The 16,655-nt window shown below is 36.7% G+C and overlaps 1 long non-coding RNA gene across 1 annotated transcript; it reads right to left on the bottom strand.

The window, feature by feature from the left end:
• Positions 1-6,896: 6,896 nt before the first annotated feature.
• Positions 6,897-11,229, bottom strand: LOC124878517. The gene is made up of 2 exons (XR_007040815.1): positions 11,032-11,229; positions 6,897-8,292 (listed from the first exon to the last, which is right to left on the bottom strand). It is a non-coding gene; the product is annotated as an uncharacterized LOC124878517 (long non-coding RNA).
• Positions 11,230-16,655: the final 5,426 nt, after the last annotated feature.

The following is a 16,655-nucleotide window of genomic DNA, read 5'->3' as shown; positions in this document are numbered from 1 at the left end:
AGATTAATAAACATTTGAGCAGATCTGCCATCAACACAATTCAAGACACTGCTGTAGAGGAAATTTGGCCCTGAATTATTTTAAATTCAGCCACACTGGAGGATTCTTAAGCAATAATGACCTGTTTTAGATCAAACCACTTCCTCTCTATAAGATTGTTTTTAACACTTTGAGTAGGCCATTCCGAAACTTTATAACTTTACAATGTAGTTTACAACTATCAGTGTATCAATGGGTGGATAACTAATTGTAGTGTAAAGCACTTTGGGGTGCTCAGACTTGACAAAGCGCTATACAAGTACAAGCCATTTACCATTTAGGTTATTTAATGAACTTGTATATGAGTCGGCGATGCACTCATGGAGTAACTTTTGTAGGCCTCTTTCTTCTGAAGAGAACTGCTCTATGTTTCCTACATTTTCAGATCTCACTGTGGTTCACAATGGAACCAAAGCCATAGAAATGCCTTTGTAACAGCTTGTAACAGACAAAGACTTTTTTTCTCAACTGATTTTCTATACATCAGAACGTGACGTGTTGCTTTTTGAGGTCTTTTGGTTTCACTAATGTTGTCATTCTTTCTTAATTCTACAAGTCTGTGTTAAGATGTGCAATCAGTAATCAGGCTTTGATATAGCTCATGAAATTGAGCTCAGGTTTCAAAAAACGTGGTTAAAAACAGTTACTGCTCTCCATTAAATCTAGCTGGGGCTATTTTGCTTACAATAGTGGGCAAACATTTAGTGATAGGATGCTAGAGACATACACTTGCTGCTGTATAACGGCAGTATAAGATGTTTACATAAACTGTTTACTGCTAAAAACAAATGCATATGACACTGTCTTCCATCCCCTTCATAATTATGTACTACTTTGTGTTGATCTGTTACTTAAAGTTCCACTGAAATACATTGAATTTTGTTGTTGATTTTTTTTTTGACAAAGCCTAAAAGAACATTTGCATGTCTGATGCTAAAATCCCAAAATTATAAACTCAAGGGGAACTTCCTGTACAGAGATTGATGTGCATGTGTGTGTGTGTTTCTGTGCATTCAAATGGGAGTGGGGTGTCAGTTCCTGTCAGGAGAGTGAAAACTTTTTCAATTACAAGTTTAAGGTAAAAACAGATGGAGTGGAGTTGAATTACCAGAGAACTGCATTAAGTGAGACGTTTGCCATTACAACCACATCAGTGGAACTGTATCATTAATCTGTCAACACAACAAAACCCAGCCAGGTGAGACGTTGTTGCCAGGGTGTACACATAGCTTGACAGCTCCACAACAAAAAAAAAAAAAAAAAAAACAGCTGTCACCAGAGATGATGCTGTGAGCACTCGAAAATAATAAAAAAGATAAATTAATAAATAAATAAAATGCTTAAAACCACTGTTGTTCAATGTCAAGCTGTCCTCCTGTCCAGTGTGACATGATTTGCTGAGGTAGCTACTCTGCTTTATATTGGTTTGTTGAAGGCTACTCAGCAATTGTCCCTTGAATGATAGCTGAGCTTTCCCTTTGCTACTTTTTCGTTGAAGACACGTTGACCCCAAGGAAATCTCTGTCTGAGAACAGGTGTGTGTTTCCTTTTATATTAAAACATGACAGAAAACAAACAGGACTGTTTCTTCAAGTGTGGGATCCGGATTCACAGGAAATTATTTTTTTTTATGATTAAGACATGATTTTAATGTTGGGGTTAGAGATTCTGTTGTGTAAGATAACATTTATTTTGATGGAGTAATACTGTCTGTATGAGGATATACAGAAACAAGTGTTTCCATGGGTGGATGTGTGTGGTTGAGTATGAAGTTTTAGGTCTTTTCAGGTCAGACAGTTTTAGAGGCTCTCTAAGGGCTGGAAAAAACAGTTGAATACTCTACGAGTTAGTTCTGAGAAATACATGTCTTTTTTTTAGTTTGCTGGCAATGCCAGAGGAACCGTGTAGTTGCAAAACAGCTTGCTGTTAAGGCTTGTGAAATAGGACCCCAGAATGCAGACGAGCAGGCAGTGTGATGGTAAGTGATAAAAGATTTAATCAACTAAAATTCACTCACAGATGAAGCAGGAACAAAATAGAAACAATAAACGGGCAGGCAAGACAGGCAGAAGCAGACATGGGCAGAGTGGCAAGATAGGCTTGGCATGAAACACATGAGCATAATCCAGAAGACAAGACATGGTTTGAAAAATGTTTCCACACTGAATAACTGAACAGGAGTGTATATATGGAGGGTAAACCAGGTGGAGCAAGGAGACAGACTAGCTTGGAGCAGGTGAACCGAATAAAGTTGATTAACAGAGAACACAACGTGACAGGAGCAAAACATGGCTTGAACAGAATGGAAATCCAAGGAAACAAACTAATAGAACTATAACTGGAAAAGCATGAAACAAAAACATAAACAGGAAAATAATAAACAGAAGCATGATTCAAAACTTAAGCTGTGAGGAACATATAAAGAAAAAACCCGAAACCAAAAACCAAACAACCCCAAATCATAACACTCGCTGATAGTCTTTCCATGTCACTTATCTTGGGAACATTTTTCAAAACAATGGAGTATGGCACAGTTGGAGATGCGTGTCCATTGTGTCTTCAAGTTGCAATAATCACTGTGGACTTGCAAAGATGTGAGTTTTTGAAGACATGCTTGAAACGGCAGCAAAAAGGAGTGCTCAGAGGCAAAAAGACACAGCAGATGTTTTCTTTATGCCTCAGTAACAGAGAAGTGTACTTCAAAGCAGATAGAGCAATCATGTAAGTAACTTAAGCAAAATATGTTTCCTATGGGTGACTAAATGAAATAATTAAGACGAAATAGATGATGGGTATCCTACTTAGGCTGCATAGGCTGTGCTTGAATTTTCAGTCTTAAATTAACCACATTGTGCTTTTTCTCCAGACATTATTCTTTGTAGTCTTTGTGGCTTCACAACAGTGATCAATTCAACTCGATTGGATTCAATTATCTAGCACCAAATTACAATGTCACATTACAAGGTACTTTACAGACAGGTCCAGTTTGCATTCAGTTATGTCAAATCCCATTTGGTACAAATTCAGTTTAGATAAATTTAATTCAAACCATACGATACTATTATTACTGATAATGATACAAGGAAACTATTTTTTCTGAACTTCATTGGTGGTCAGTGGAAAACATCACAACAAATCTTGAACATTAACAGAAAGATATTTGGACATATGAGACAATTTGAAGCCTTCTTTATATAAAAATGAACACTCCTGTTTGCTGCCTGTGTGAATAAAACAGAAGAAGAAATTAAACTGTTGCTTTGACCTCAGGAATGAGTTTGATACATTTCACTCCTTACGGTTCAAACTGTCCAGTAAAAGGCTATTATTTTAATATTTTACTTTTTGTAATTCTGTTCAATATTGTTTTTTCCTTCATATTTTAAAAACAATGTAATATGTCTTATATTTCACATAGGTTTTATTGTGTTTTCTTTTGGTGAATGTACAACAGGTTTAGCATGGCAAGCTGCTTACAGTCATAAATTGGGCAGGTCATGTGTGACTGATTAATTTATTTTAACTATCAGCATGTCAGTAAAAATAAACTACACTATCCTTTAGTTTAAGAGTTCTGTTTATCAGGAAATAATGAAAGTTATCTAGTCTACACAATAAACCTGTTCTGTCTTAAAATAATATGTCAACACAACTTATGTTTGCAAACTTCGATTTGGATAAACCACCCCTGGAACAATGTTCTTTGGACTCATGATACCATTGCAGAGACAACTGACCATAAAGCACAGCAGCATGTTTGGTGAGAACCCAACACAGCATATCAGCCCTGACCACTCATACGCACTGTCTCTACTGTGGTGGAGAGAAAAAAAAAAATTAGGATTGCCTGACAGCCGCAGGATTTGGGTTCCTCACAGGCATTGAGCTGACCATGAACTTCTCTGTATAATAAAATGTCCAAGAGTCAAATGTAAAGTCATCTGTTTGTCAGCCAAAGCTTGGCTAAAATCATATTATGGAAACTAAGATATTATCTAATCTAAAATATGATAGAATGACTGAAAACGAAAATCATAAAAGTGTTGCAAAGGCCCATTCAGTCCAGACCTCAGCCTCTTTGAAATGCTGTGGGAGACTGTGGCAGAACTGTATAGAAATTAATATCTGTAAACCTCAGTGGTTTGAGGCAATGTTGCAATGACAAGTAGCCCAAAAACTCACAAAGAAAACTACTATTTGAAGCTAATGCTGCTAAAAGTGCTTCAAAAGCTTTTATAATTAGGCCTTTTTTGACTGTCTGGAATCTGTTGTTCTATACACTTTAGTTCATATTTACAAAATTGTATGATTTGATAAGGACCAGATGCTTTTTATTATGACTGCTTATATAAAATAGAGTTGTTTTCCTACGCTTATATGCGTATGATTCATGTTCACTTTAAAATACAGGTCCTTCTCAAAATATTAGCATATTGTGATAAAGTTAATTATTTTCCATAATGTCATGATGAAAATTTAACATTCATATATTTTAGATTCATTGCACACTAACTGAAATATTTCAGGTCTTTTATTGTCTTAATACGGATGATTGTGGCATACAACTCATGAAAACCCAAAATTCCTATCTCACAAAATTAGCATATTTCATCTGACCAATAAAATAAAAGTGTTTTTAATACAAAAAACGTCAACCTTCAAATAATCATGTACAGTTATGCACTCAATACTTGGTCGGGAATCCTTTTGCAGAAATGACTGCTTCAATGCGGCGTGGCATGGAGGCAATCAGCCTGTGGCACTGCTGAGGTCTTATGGAGGCCCAGGATGCTTCAATAGCGGCCTTTAGCTCATCCAGAGTGTTGGGTCTTGAGTCTCTCAACGTTCTCTTCACAATATCCCACAGATTCTCTATGGGGTTCAGGTCAGGAGAGTTGGCAGGCCAATTGAGCACAGTGATACCATGGTCAGTAAACCATTTACCAGTGGTTTTGGCACTGTGAGCAGGGGCCAGGTCGTGCTGAAAAATTAAATCTTCATCTCCATAAAGCTTTTCAGCAGATGGAAGCATGAAGTGCTCCAAAATCTCCTGATAGCTAGCTGCATTGACCCTGCCCTAGATAAAACACAGTGGACCAACACCAGCAGCTGACACGGCACCCCAGACCATCACTGGCTGTGGGTCCTTGACACTGGACTTCTGGCATTTTGGCATTTCCTTCTCCCCAGTTTTCCTCCAGTCTCTGGCACCTTGATTTCCGAATGACATGCAGAATTTGCTTTCATCCGAAAAAAGTACTTTGGACCACTGAGCAACAGTCCAGTGCTGCTTCTCTGTAGCCCAGGTCAGGCGCTTCTGCCGTTGTTTCTGGTTCAAAAGTGGCTTGACCTGGGGAATGCGGCACCTGTAGCCCATTTCCTGCACACGCCTGTGCACGGTGGCTCTGGATGTTTCTACTCCAGACTCAGTCCACTGCTTCCGCAGGTCCCCCAAGGTCTGGAATCGGCCCTTCTCCACAATCTTCCTCAGGGTCCGGTCACCTCTTCTCGTTGTGCAGCGTTTTGTGCCACACTTTTTCCTTCCCACAGACTTCCCACTGAGGTGCCTTGATACAGCACTCTGGGAACAGCCTATTCGTTCAGAAATTTCTTTCTGTGTCTTACCCTCTTGCTTGAGGGTGTCAATAGTGGCCTTCTGGACAGCAGTCAGGTCGGCAGTCTTACCCATGATTGGGGTTTTGAGTGATGAACTAGGCTGGGCGTTTTAAAGGCCTCAGGAATCTTTTGCAGGTGTTTAGAGTTAACTCGTTGATTCAGATGATTAGGTTCATAGCTCGTTTAGAGACCCTTTTAATGATATGCTAATTTTGTGAGATAGGAATTTTGGGTTTTCATGAGCTGTATGCCAAAATCACCCGTATTAAGACAATAAAAGACCTGAAATATTTCAGTTAGTGTGCAATGAATCTAAAATATATGAATGTTAAATTTTCATCATGACATTATGGAAAATAATTAACTTTATCACAATATGCTAATATTTTGAGAAGGACCTGTATATGGCTTCCTGTTGTACTAAGAAACCTCCTACTCTGAAGAAGGGGCTATGCAATTACAAGAACAGTGTACATAAACAATACCTGCAACGTGAAAAATGTTTTAGAAACCATATGTAATGACTGTAGAATCTGTAAAATGACTTGTATGGTTCAAAACGTGTGGATTGAGTTACCCAAAAGGGTCCCGAAAGACTCCTGCGTTGACATCCTGCAGCCTGCAGTGATGGACTAGCCAATCCCCTCCTCAAGTTATCCCTCTGTTTCCGATAAGCCACAACAATTGTTGTCACTGGACTTTAAAATGCCACTATAAGCAGTGATGGATTTTGGAAGCTTGTAGGAAGCCTGATGATATTGTGTGGCCAATTTTAGAGAAGAGGCATAAATGTCATGAGTCAAAACGAGGATTACTGACTGAAAGAAAATTCCAGAGTGGCGCCTCATAGTTTTAATGTCACACAGTCAATAAAATGTTGATTATGTTTTATGTGTGCAATTTAAAAAAAAATTGTTATCATACTATGACATTCCACTGAAATAATTAAAGTTTTAATATATACACCAATAAGATAGATAATCATAAATGAAATATAAACTTATTGATGCCGGGCAGACACTTTTTTCATTTATATTTATTAATGAAGTTTATCCTCTTTTGTTAAGTTGATTTGCATTTAAAAACAAATTTATATAAAAGGTCAGCATCATTTATTTTAGAGGGGTAGATGCTCTTTAAATATTTGCTTTCAGTACTTTACACCTGAGCAATGAATAGATCCAGGTGTTGACATTTCCGAGATGAGTTTATTGTGGTTATATAATAAATTGGTAATAATAAATGACACAGGCTTTTAATGGACAAAGAATGAGGTCAAACAGCAGCTAGAGCATCATTATTAACTATTGTCAATGCTTTGCTGTCATACAGTATTTTCTAAATGACAAATGCTTCCATTGTTTGCATAGTCAGTTATCTGGACAAAAGTTTAACAGCCTTAGTGATTTATTTTTATTTATACAAGATAATGGTGCATCATAGGGGTGGACAGTAGTGTTTTTGACCCTGTGACTATGTGTTTGTCTTCTCACTGCAAGGCAAATCCAAAAGTTATTTTCTCATTATCTAAGTTAGTTATCATCTAATTAACTTAGATAATAAGGGTAAATAACAGAGTTAAAGAGAGACTGTTATTTGAAAAATAAGCAGCACTCCTGGGATTAAAACTTGAGACACTCATTTAACAACATTTCTGACTGCTTAATGAATGAAGTAACCAAGTAGCTCTTCTAGCAGCTCCAAAAAAAAAAAAGTTTTTACCGAAGCCCATTGAGACTGCAGAAGCATCTTTTGGCAACAAAAATGTGTCCGCTTATATTTATGACTTTTTATAGTAATACAACATGTGTGAAGTGTAGTCAGACTAAGAAATAAGAGCTGCAATATGGCAAATATAACTTATTACATCACTTAATGTTACATATCACAATATGTTGTGAAACATGAATTTTGTTCTCTGTGATCAGAAAGCTGTGCATCTAAAGATTTAATATTGGTTATGTTAATCACAGATGGTGTAAGAACTAAACTTTTTGGTCAAAATAATTTTTCTACCCCCACCACACTTGCAAATCTGTTTATTGCGCTTGAAAATACATGACTCTAAGATCATGATACTTTTGATATGGCAGCATGTGAAATTTGATTTCTAGCTAACTCAGACACATACAAATGTTTGTCAAAAATTGCAAGGCATGACCATTTTCACTTGGAGCTGTATTTACCACAAATAAGTGTCACTGGTGCAAAATGTAAGTCAGTGCTGCTCAAATATAAGTAATGTTGAGTTTAAAAAAAATCCTGCGTGTTCATTTATGTGTGCACAGACCACAAAAATACTTCTCTGCATTGACAATTTCTAGGGGACTCAAGGTATGGTTGTACAAGTGCTCCCTCTCTTCAGCTCACAGTACACACTAAGGCACACACAATATCCGGAGTGCATACATGTTTTATACAGTGGATGACATGAAACAAAATTACAATGAGTGGTTATAAAAGGTGGGGAATCTAAGCCGTGGGTAGATGCCTCCCCACCCACCTGTATGGAGATGAAGTCTCACTTCCATCTCTGCCCCAGGTTTCCTTTCATCCTTGCTGGTCAGTGCGTCTTGTTCTCGCTGTCCACATACAAATATGTTGTTGTCATATGAGGCTCAGGTCTTCATATGAAAACTAAGAGCAAAATAAATGACAGATAATTAAAAACAAAAAAGGTTATTCTGGAAAGGAATATTTGAATAAAGATGTCTTCAGCTGGTTTTGAAAGAGTCCAGACTTTAAAGATGACATTAAAACAAAGAAAGCTCATTTCACAGCTGAGGTGCAAAACGCTGGAAAAAGCAATCTCTTCCTGTTTTATAGCTGGTCCTTGGGCCTGGGACAAAATTTTCATTCAAAGATCTGGGGGGCTTGAGTTGGAATATGTGGCTTTAACTATTCTGTAATATAGAATTGAGCTTGACAATGCAGGGCACGGAAAGTCAAAGTCAAGACTTTAAAATGAATTCTAAAATAAACAGGTAACCCATGTAAAGACAATAAAACAGGAATAATGTGACTGCTTTGGTTTGTTCTTGTTAAGTAGTGTCACACCAGTCACCTGATAATAATATTACTTAACTTTATCTAGTACAATTCAGACGCTCTTTCAGCACTTTCTTCACGATCTCGAATGTTTGAAGTGGCGCAATCCAACCTTAAGTGCTGTCTGATCAATTTGGATAATAATACCACTTGAAGGCACTTATAGACTGTGTATAGAGCACTGCAACTACATGACGTTAACATGAAAAGTAATTTTCTCTGTCCTGACACAGTAGCACCCACTACATGTTATACTCTTCACTTCAATATACACCTGCTATACAAAGCGGCAGTGCAACATAAGCAACACACATGAACGTAACAGTACTGGTTTAATAGTTTTATAGAATGGACTTAATTACTTCACTTGAAAATAATCTTAGATACAGTAAACACAGTGCAACAGCAGAGAGATCATTAGAAAATTTGGGGTTTTCATAGAAGTACATCTCCTTTCTTAGTGAAGCTACTTTATCAGTTCAAAGACTTTACTGATGGTCTACCAATGGTAGACCATCAGTACATTCAGTTTATCCAACCATTCTTGTCATCCAAGTCTGACCTTTATTTTCTTTCACAGATGGCAAAGATCTGAGAACTATGCTGACTTATCTTTCTTATTGAGCTAACTCAATCCCATCCATGAATGATATTAGATTTTAAATTGCTCCTTGCCTTGTTTGACTTAACAGAAATCTAAACTACCAAATTTATAGTTTTATGGATTGGCCTTGAAAGGGGATGAAGAATATGGAGAGTATGCTATGTACAACAATGCAATTAAATTAACAATCCGTTGATGTTAACAACATTTCCAGACAAAATTCATTCATACTAATCACAGACTTTTATGTAATTTTTTATTAACCTTTTCAGCTGATTATGATTTCTAAGCATCTTATTTTTTCACAAGATGAAAGTTAAAGAAAGGAATGACTGTGAAAGGATGAAATAAAAGAATTAAGATTTAACCTCTTAATGTATTAGGTTTTTTTATGGGAACATGCATAAATTTACCTCATTAGAGCAAAACGAATACATGCCTGAGGACAGAATAAGATGTAGGCCAACAAAATTAAATGGGATTGAAGTGGATTATGCAGAAAATAAAGGAGGTAGTAAAATGCATTATATGCAGATTACAGTAAACAGGATAATCTGTTTGTCCTAAATGGGCTTTAGCAATTGGAAGCTAAATCCGCTTTCCCCCTGGAACTGTTTCACTGATGCCATCTCCTGCTGTTAGTGTCTAGGCAAGCTCTCATTTTTATTTTTTCACTATACCTGGGATCATATTGCACTAGATCATAATATATAATTATATGAATAAGTAATATGTCCAACCCTGCTACAGAATACAGTTTTGTTCTCGTGCTGAAGTTATCTAGATATACATTAGGTTACAAAAGATACTGAAAGTTACTGAGCATTCATAATCACACATTCTTATATTGTGTAACTCAGTCAGTGTCACGTTTGAGTAAAATTTTTAGCTCACATGCAGAAATACGCTGAGAAAGCAGATAAAGGTTTAAGGGTTTTCTTGTTCAATGAAGAATAGCATTGGCTTGCAAGAGCTGTGATCTTTAGACTCCTGATGATGTGAGATGGGCAGATGGGCAAGTGAAAAGTGAAATGTACCCCAAACTGTGATCTATGAAGAGAAGCTCCTAAAGTAATGTGATGTTCCAGATGAGTATTGACAATCTGTTTGTTGTAGGAGGTAATCCAACAATGTTTGCTGGAAAGAACAGACATAAATCACTGGAGAGCACGAGTAACACAGAGTAAGTAACTCAAAAAGAACCAATACATGGGACAAGAGTGTAGCTCTACCACATCCTGTGGACCAATTGGCAGGGAGTGAGTAATAGGACCAGATCGCAGCAGTGGCCTTATCCTTGCAGCCAAGAGCTGAAAATGAATCTGAAAATAAAATGGTACCTAGCCGTCCCAAAACCATGACAAATTCTTTATAATAAAAAATTGACCTGGCACATCAAGTTGAAAACTGGATTGAATTTACAATAGCTAAAATAGTCTTACAACACACAGAACTAATAAATTTAAAATGAAAAATGTTACTCATGTATGATTTTGATGAGCATCTAATCCAAAACCAAAATAGAAATGTATGCAATTGATCATTTTCTAGACCACAAACCAGATAAGGATGAAGAAATAGCACTATAATTATTCAACCTGTTAAAAAGGATAAATCCAGTTTAATTTTCATGTTCTTGCTGTTGGGACCCCAGCCATGGGTTACAACATTAAAGGCCAGTAAGAACTTTTCTGGAACTTTCAAAATAAATCACATTAACCTACTTCCAGCACAGCCAGGAACAGGAACAAGACCGGAGTAACAGCGGACTTCCCTTGACATCACTCAGCAAACAGTCCTCTTCTTTGCTGTTCGAGTATCCGGCATTCATTCATATAAAGGGTGTAAAGAGACAAGCTTGACTAGACTATTTTTCTGAGGCCTCCAGAAGTGGATTTCCCCCACAGCCTGGTAAAGGAGGCCGGGACCGCATCGCATACCTTCCTGTGTGCATGTCCAGGTAGAGAGAGCTAACCCCCCGCATTGCAGCCACTCAAGCTAAAGCCCTTTCCCACAGCTTAGCTGCACGCTAATCCTTTGTTTACCCACACATGGATGTATTCTCCCCAACGCCCAGGACAACTTCTCTGCAGCACGGTTCACGAAAGAGCTAGTGTTTGGGCAGAGAAGATCAGTTTAGGGTTACATAATCAAAATGTTCGTTTAATGAGGTTTGTTTTTGTTTGTGTTGAGAACTCAGTTGTCTTAGTGCTTGCAGATTGGCTGCTCAGCGCATGTGCTCAGTTTGTGTTCTGTGTTTGTGTTTTTAAAGTTAAGAAAAACATTATTTAAAGGCTAATTTTAAGCACAGACGATCGGCCATAACGCGCCGTACACACTTGCATTTCAACCCTTTTATTAGTGGTATTTTAAAGGTATATGTTTGATTCTGATAATAAGCTACAAGTTTCTTTAGTTAGCTCTAACCGCTAAGAACACGTGCTTGCCTACTTTGAGTCAGCTGAAGACCATTTACCCGGAAAGGTTGTTAGTTTCCAATCTAGGAAATAATATTGCCCTAAATATTATTTCACTATTCTTGATACTAAGTATAGTGAAATAATAAACACAATTAAGACCAATTTATCTAGAAAGGTTTGGTTCTTATTTAAAATAATATTTCCTTAAATATTATTTAATTAAATAAAGGCAGCTAATTAAATACTGTTGAGAATGGGTCATTTAGAAGGTTGGTTTTATTCAGCAAATCATTATTTACAATGTTTTATCAAAATAATATTTTATCTGATCTTGCATTATGAATGGTTGTTTAAAGGTATACCAATTATTGCCTAAGTTAGTTCCAAGACTAACTTGACTTCATTTCCAGATTATTCAAGATAATCCTTGGTTCTCAAACATCAATAACGTTGCATGGTAATATTGCATCACTCTTTTGGTCATGGTTGTCAACCATCTTTGATTCACTTGTTTATATTGAACATAGCCAATTTCTCTTCCGTATTTTTTAATTTTGTTTGGTAGTTTAGTTGTGTTGTTTTAGCATAGAAAATAGTTTGTTGATTGAAATATGTTTTTTGAGTTCACCTATTTTTGTTAATAAATTCTTATATTTTAAGAAATTGTGTGAATTCATTCTGTGTGTACAGAGTTTTGCTGTTCAATAATGCCAGAGCTTGGCTCAACCCTTTCAGTTTTGTCTTAATACCACCGCCTTATTGGGCTGGTATTCACAATTCAATTCACATGTCTTGTGAGACAACCCTTAACAGACCGAAATATTATTTCATGAAATATTAGAGTATTAATATTAAATAATAAATTCATATCAACAACAGTGACAATAAACAAAGCACACCCACAGAGAGGATTATTTACAGCAAGAATAAACCTATAAATCAAAACAATGTGAAATTCAATACGATTATTTTTTTGTTCGTATTTGTGATATCCTTTTTTTTAGGTTTTTCAGAGTCAGAAAACCCAGTACTTTTTTAAACGTGAGTATAATACTGAAAATAGTCTTATTCTCATCAGTACGAGAGAATCAACTGTTTGAGGTAATGCAAACTCACACACAAAAACCATGTACAATTCAGATTAAAAAAACTAATAATTTCCAAATTTCCCGAACTAAAGCCAAGTACATGTTAACATAATAAGCCATGCTGCAAAGTACAACACGAGCACACGCTCATACATGTGTTCTTATTTTTTTAATCTTATAGTGCTGAAAAAGTAAGGATTTTAATAGACAAGCATGAGCTGACAACACTGTGGATTGAAAGCAGACAACAACTTTCTATGGTAAAACATTATTAGCAGTTGGCTGCTCTTCAGCTGGTATGTAGGTTCAAGGAGATTCATGGCTCTGCCAACATCATGATGGGTAATCTAACATGACAATATTATTGTGTAGGAGGGCACAGTTGGCACTTTCCCTTGCCATCTCTGCTCCACTCCAGTCTGCTCTATTACCGCACACAACAGCACAATTGCTCTCTTTGTGAATGCTTCCATCAAGTATGCACAGATGGAAAGGAGGACATGAAAGTCTGTGGTTGTGATAAAAGAGAAAAGTCTAACAAATGTAATAGAAACTTTTGCACACATAGAGAATCAACAAAATGTAGAATTTCACTCATGCATTTGTTCACTCTCAACGTAGTCGAGAAAAGGTTCCAATAAAAAGTGACTGTTTACGGTTTTAGCTGATTGTTCAAAATATTATGTTTGGTTGGTATTTAAACCTTTAGATTGCATATAAATATACAACTTGTCATATTTTTTTTAAAGAATGCAATATAAAAAAATATTGATAATAACAGCACAATTAAAGCTCACTGCAGTTCTTATGAATTTTAATATGCATGGAAAAATGTGAAGCAAACGTACTTAATGTTAAGATTAATGCAATGATATGAGAAGGGGCAGAATTACTCATTCAAATAACCTTGCTTAAAATAGAAGAGCACTTCATTAATCTTAATGTCAGTCCCAAGGATAAATGAGAGAAGTAATTAGAGCTAATAGAAATTTCATTTTCTATTCTATTTTATGGAGGTATTATTCACTTTCTGTCAGCAGTGGGGGGAAGAATATGTTGGATGGCTTAAAACTGGTTTGTGTGCTACATGATAAGAGGTGCTTCTGGTTTTATTTTGCACTTATTTTCTAAACTTCTGTGTTTTGGGCAACAACATTATGTATGAGGAGGGAGAGGAATACATTTATTTAAGTTGGTGCTTATTTACATCTTTAGGAGCTCCAGCAGCAGAGTAGACCCATTGTAGGGGAGCTTTCTGTCCTCCAGTTCAGAAAGGAATGCATGGAGGGTCTATCCAGAATGGTGAAGAAGATTCAGGAGAAGAGCCCCTTGACTTTCCTAACTTTGAGACAGATGACATGTCTTAACCCAGCCATGATGTATTCAGATCCTGACTTGTGCCAGGGCAAGATGAAGTGTCTAGTCAAAAGGTTTCTCCAAGACAAGCAGCTGGCAGGAGGTGTTGCTGATGGTACATAATTATTATTACTTTATTTTTGGTAAATGGTAAATGGACTGAACTTATATAGCGCTTTTCCATTCATACAGACCCCTCAAAGTGCTTTACACTAGAGCCACATTCACCCAGTCGCACTCACTAACGCTCACACATCTTGATGAACATGTTAACTTGAGCATACAGTCCACCAAAAAATGCAAGTGGATATTATTAGATTTTTTTAACATTATCTATGCATGTCTATTTATCTATCAACATTACGAGTTTTAGATATTTTTTTATTCACTCTTTCTACAGGTGATCTAATCATCCAGCAGTTTTCACAGTTTCTGTCCCAGGAGGTAAGGAATGAGGAGTTCCTATCCTTCAAGCCCTTGGAGAAGAGGCTGGACATGTTCCTTCATCATTTCATCAACGAGCCCTACCCGGAGCTCTGGGCTTTCCTTCAAAAGCTTTTACTCCTCTCTCATGGCCAAGCTACCGTGGAGAGGGGGTTCTCCATCAATAAAGAAATTGAGATCTGCAATATTCAGGAGGAAACCGTCATTGCAAATAGAATTGTCTGTGATTATGTGTCGCTACATGGGGGGGGGGTTACTAAGGTCCCTCTCACACCGGAGCTCATGTCCTCTGTTACAGCAGCTAGGACCAGATACCGAATCCATCTTGAGAATGAGAGAAGAAAGAAGGAATCCGAGGCAAAGGGGCAAAAAAGAAGGGCCATGGAGGAGCACCTGGAGCAACTTAAAAAGAGTAGAAGAGCCATCCAGGAAGTGTCTGAAGGTCTGGCCAAAGATGCTGACAAGTTAGCGGACGAGGCTGAGGGCAAGCAAGTTGGGAGAAAGATGGCAGAGCTCATTAGTAAGTCCAATGCTTTCAGAAGAAGCCACAAGGAGAAGTTGGCTGAACTAAAGAACCTGGATGAACAGATTGCAGCCAAGGGAGCAGATCTTCGAAGACTGTAGGCTCTTGTGTCATTCACGGACACACACTCTAGCTGTAAAGTGGATTGCTGTACTTTTTTAACCTAATCTGCATTTTATCTCCTGTATAACCAAAAGGTTGCTTGTAAGGCAATAGTGAGTGGTGTTGACTCTTAATGTGAGAAACATGCATATTTTTTTTATTTTGTTATCTCACAGCTCACAAAGTTAATGTCTATTATATATGAAAGTCTAAATAAAATAAGTTCAAGTACCTGGCGATTATTTTCTCAGCCTTAAAATCCATAGATTTTGTATTATATCATTCATAATTTTATTGCTAGAGCTGTGAAATTGGCATTAAATTTCCATCTAGGTGGTCTTAAAAAAGTCTTAAAAAGTCTTAAATTTCACTTGAAGAACCCTGGTGGTACCCTGAACATATTAATATGGGTATGTGTGAAAGATTATAAGCAAATTTATTTACTTTATTGAGCATTTGTATTAGATAATAAGCTTTACTGTAGGATAGCAGAAACATTATGAGACAAGTAATTCAGACTTTCTGAAGAACCCGAGGCAATCAATAAAGAGAGAAAATTGTATAAGTTACTTAGAGTGAAGTTAAGTTGGAGATTTAATTTCCATCCACAAATCAATTGTCTAGGCCCGCTTAATGTTGCAGGGTTGCAAAAGTGCTGTTAGCCATTTTTTGCATCATTTATTTCATGATTTTATCCAAAACATTTCAAAAAGACTGAGAAAGGCAGGAATGTCCCAATCTAAGTCCAAGTATCAACTCAACGTCCTGATTGCACCATTTCAAAATAATTGATTTCAGGAGTCCCCAACAAAATTCAGCTCTTGATACCTGTTGTTTATCAACCTTCTGTGATAATGTCAGATGCACCCAGATGTTGAGCTACAGAGTTTTGAAGTAGTAGATGGTAGAAAAATCTCTTGACCAATATTTAAATATTCATGGACAAACTGGATGCAGGAGTGCAGAAAGACACACTACACATACTTTTTTTAGTTGTTGAAATTATTTATTTTTAGTGTTGTGGTATTTATACAACAAAACTGAACATGTTTGACCTTTGCATAGAGGCAAAATTACAAATACAGTAGCACAGCATGGTTTCTGTCAACAACCATTCATTGAAAAAAACTCCCTACTCATTAGTCAAGTGAAGTCAGGTCAAGTTTATTTATATAGCGCTTTTCAGCAGCAAGGCACTCAATGCGCTGTACATGAGGAAAAACATTACAATGATACAGAAAATCAAACACAGAAAAACAAATCAAATTACACTAATAATCCTTGGGAGTAATAATAATTAATAATCCTTTCGGGTTTACTGGTAGAAATTGGTTCCAAGCCACTCTTAATAATAAAGCATCTTATGCTAAAAGAAGATGATAATCTTGGTAGTCTCATCATTCCACTGAATTCTA

Source organism: Girardinichthys multiradiatus, chromosome 12 (assembly GCF_021462225.1).
Source record: "Girardinichthys multiradiatus isolate DD_20200921_A chromosome 12, DD_fGirMul_XY1, whole genome shotgun sequence".
NCBI classification, from domain to species: Eukaryota; Metazoa; Chordata; class Actinopteri; order Cyprinodontiformes; family Goodeidae; genus Girardinichthys; species Girardinichthys multiradiatus.
Note: the sequence above shows the minus strand (reverse complement) of the source record. Positions and strands in the feature narration are given on the sequence as shown.